Here is a 4,511-nt window from a genome sequence, read left to right on the forward strand (position 1 = left end):
GACCAGCTCCAAACCGCGTCCCGACGACCCTCTCCTCCAGTGGCGCCGAATCTCCCGAGGCTGCAGCGCTCCTGTCACGATCCTGAAAGCGCCCATGACTGCAGCCGAGGCGTTCGGGACTCCAGAACGGGAGCGCACCTTGAAGGTACGGCAGGAAGCGTCAAGGAACAACGCGGCCGGCCCCGCGGCTCCTGGCCCTTTAAAAGGAAAACATCAGGCCGGCGGTTTCCAAATGGGGAGGGAGGGGCGAGGGGGAGCTCCAGCCAATCAGCAAAACAACAATTTTTTAAGGAACTAGAGAAAACCAATGAGGAATGGCAGGAGGAAGGGTCTTTGCACGGACTTTGCATACCCTACCCTAGGTAGGGTAGGAAAATATAGACAATGTTTCTTGGGTCTCTAAAGGCGGTCCCCCTTTCAGTGAACTGAGGGACTACACAGTATATGATATAAGCATCTTCCACTGGCTTTGTATTCACTGTTTGGGATAGAGAGTACTACTAACGTGATTCTTCCTTGAAAGGTTAGGGGGGGGGCAGCTTGTATTAAAGCTGTCCCTTACACTTGCTGGAGAGTAATTAACAAAGTGCTAATTTTGATACTAGTAGAGATGCAGTGATTGAAATTTATGGGGATAAAGCTTCTGTACTTTTTAGACTTTTTTATCCAGATTTTGTTGTTTTTATAAATAACTCAAGGTGAGGAACTTACCTAATACTCCTTCCCCCTCCTATTTTTTCCAGAACAACAGGTAAGTTGGGCTAAGAGAAAGTGACTGGCTCAAAGTCACCCAGCCAGCATTGCAAGCTGACGTTCTCTTCATTGAAGGCTCTGGAGTGTGCTCCATTATGCTGGTTCAGTGTGGGTTGATAGACAGGTGTTTTTCAGATTTCTAGTCTATGGTTGAGAGAAAAGAATTGGCCCCAAATCATCCAGATTGCTTAAGCAGGACTGGAAGCTGGATTTCTTTTTCTTTTCTTCTTTCTTTTTCTTAATGACAACACCATATTGGTTTATACACACACACACACACACACACACACACACACACACACACACACATATATATATATTCAAAATAAACAAACATGAACACCAGGGAAAATCTTTAAACTACAAAGGTTTAATACAAACGCCAAGCTTTCGTTGGCATCATCAGGGCTTAAAATGCTAGTCAATAGGAGAGTCTTTTATAGGTTGATCAAGGTCTGCACTCGGCTCCTGGATCTCGTCATGGGTCCTGATTGAGTAAGCTGTGTTCCAGATGCAGTTTTTACATTAACGGTTGCTCTTTTCTTGTATTTCTTGTCTATGCGTGTAACTTCGTATATCCTCCCTTCGCTGGGATCAGGGGTGGGCGGGGTGTTTCCCCCCCTTTTTTGTTTGGCCGTATCTCCCATATCATTTGACTGTGTGTTCCTGTCATCTCCTCCCTTGCTCCACTCGGGCTGTCTAGGTACGGTGCACTCCTCCCTTTTTTCTTTTCCTCACTAATCTCATTCGCATGATATATATATACATACTTATAGGGGGTCACGATGGGTTGGACACGACTTCGCAATTAACAACAACAACAAAATCATGGTTTATGGAATTAACATCTTCCTGGGTTCACGTGACACAAGCAATCCTATCCTAACTTTATGTCTTCAACCATGTAGCATACAACACTAATTTCTGTAATGTGATGGACTACATGGTGGTTCGGTACGTGATGCAGAACCTGTTTCCATCTGTATAGAACAGTGGTTCTCAACCTTTTTAATGCCGCGACCCCAACCGGTCGTAAGTCGAGGACTAAACTGGTCATAAGTCGAGGACTAAACCGGTCGTAAGTCGAGGACTTTCCCGGCCCAGGAGCTCCGCGCATGCGTGGTTCCGCCCCCTGCGCCGGCCAAGGCGTAGCTGGCAAGCGGCAGAGACGGAGCAGGCCGACCACCAGCTGGCCCAGCCCAGGGAGGTAAGGCACCCGCCGGAAAAGGGAAAAAAATGGCGGACAAAAAAAATGGCAGACAGCCTTGCTTGGCGACCCCCGTGAAATGGTCGATCGACCCCAAATGGGGTCCCGACCCACAGGTTGAGAACCACTGGTATAGAATATGTTAACATTCTTAAATTATCAGGTTTAGTGAAAGATAGAATATTATATAAGGTTTCATGTGGTGCCATGTTTCTTTATGTGGCCATTTATGTTATTGAATAATCTTGATACCTACCTTCTTTTCTTCAATTAAACGCATGCTAAACTATGTGCTTCATTGTTCTACCAATGTAAAAAAAAGTCAAATTTTCTTCCATTATTTCCAAGGAAGCAGCTTTGTTTTTTAACTTAGATTATTGAATATGCAGTACAGTTAGTCCTTGACTTACAACAGTTTATTTAGTGAACTGTTCAAAGTTACAACAGCACTGAAAAAAGTGACTTATGACAGTTTTTCACACTGATGACCACTGTAGTTTCCCCATGGTCACATGATCAAAATTCAGACACTTGGCAATTGACTCATATTTATGATGGTCACGGTGTCCCGGGGTCATGTGATCACCTTCTGACAAGCAAAGTCAATGGGAAAGCCAGATTCACTAAACCATGTTATTAACTTAATGACTGCAGTGATTCACTTAACAACTGTGGCAAGAAAGGTCGTAAAATGGGGCGAAACGTCACCTAACAAATGTCTCAGTTAACAACAGAATTTTTGGGCTCAGTTGTGGTCATAAATCAAGAACCTGTACTGAAACAAAAGACAAGTGAAAAGACAGTTCAGATCAGAGTTTTGGCTTTAAAAAGTAACACAAAATCTTGCAGTTGCTTGTAATTAAAATGGCCATTCCTGAAAAGATAATTCTGTCTGAATGGTGTTGTTTCCAGTACTATGCTAAGTTGCTTTAGCTTCTTATTCATAAAGAGTTATTCAGATCATAAAGTTTAGGGGCAACAACATACTCTAATGAGATTCAACCAGTGTTTATAGCTTTACATTCAGGGAAAAAAACATTATTCCTTGCTCTGGCCTTAGGGAGAAATACTGTGTAAAAACTTAGCATCTCCTCACAGTCATTACATTCATTAAAGGAATGTTTTTTTTCTGTCATGAGACCCATTCCCTTCGAGGAAACCATGTTAGCAGTGGGGAAGGCCAAAAACAGAAACAGGGATGACCTAATGTAAAAGTGGTTGCAACCCTTCTTTTCATTCCCACTGCCACAATATATTGTGTTTTTCTATCGTTTTCTCTCTTCCCATCTCTTATTTCCATGCTTCCCTTTTGGCTACCAGAGACCAAAGTCACTTGGTCACTCATACCCTGAAGACAGATCTTTGAAATTAGGATAAATTGCTAATCTCTAGCACAGCGATGGCGAACCTTTTAGAGACCGAGTGCCCAAACTGCAACCCAAAACCCACTTATGTATCGTTGGGTGCCGGGTGGGTGTGGCCCATTGGGTGGGTGTGGCCCATTGGGTGGGCGTGGCTGCAATGGTAACAGCAGACTGGGTGGGACTAAAAAGTTCAATCAATCAATTCCAACTTTGTAAGATCTTTTTTTTTCCTGTAAGAAGTTGAAATTGACTGATTGATTGAACCGCTTTTTTTTGCACACGGCGGCGGAGGCCTAAAGTGAAAAGGTTTTATAAAACCCAGCTGAAGGCCTAGGACTGGGGTGACGGCGCGTGCCCACAGAGAGGGCTCTGAGTGCCGCCTCTGGCACCCGTGCCATAGGTTTGCCACCACTGCTCTAGCATATATACTTTTCACATAGTGAACTTTATGGGTAATCCTCATCTTACGACCAAAATTAGGACTAGAATTTTGGTTCCTAAATGATACAATTGTTAAGTGAATCATCATATTACCAAACCCAATTGTACAACAATGTTAATGTGGTTGTTAAGTGAATCACATGATTGTTAAGAGAATCTGGCTTCCCCAATTGACTTTGCTTATTGGAAGCTGGTTGGGAAAGTTGTAAATCACAATCACATAACCATAGGATCTGCAGCTCTTTTAAATGACAGCTGGTTGCATGTGCCCAAATTGTGATTGTGTGACTATGGGGGTGGTATGACAGTTGTAACTTCAAGGACAGATCATGTCGGTTTTTCTGAGGCTGTTGTAACTTTGAGTCATCGTTAAATGAATAGTAGTAAGTCAAGGATTCCTATATTTAATCATGATTCTTTCAACCCGTGATTGATTGGGTTCACACAACTTGCTAAATGTAAAACAGTAAACCAATATTTAAACTTAGCATGTATGAACTAATATTTAATAATATTAAATATTTTAAAAATCATGTGGTCATTCACTACTGCATTGAGACATGCCACTAGATGGTGATAGTTCTCCTGCTTCCCAATCAATTGACAAGTATCTTTTATTAAGAGTTCTGAAGAGAACTGTCAGTTTGGACAATATAGGGCTTCAGAGTTATAGGAACTAAATGAAAAATAGTTAAGCAATTACAGAATAACAAAGTTGGAAGAGACCTTGGAGGTCTTCTAGCCCA

This window comes from Protobothrops mucrosquamatus, unplaced genomic scaffold, assembly GCF_001527695.2.
Source record: "Protobothrops mucrosquamatus isolate PMUCROS unplaced genomic scaffold, P.Mucros_1.0 scaffold_151, whole genome shotgun sequence".
Taxonomy (NCBI): Eukaryota; Metazoa; Chordata; class Lepidosauria; order Squamata; family Viperidae; genus Protobothrops; species Protobothrops mucrosquamatus.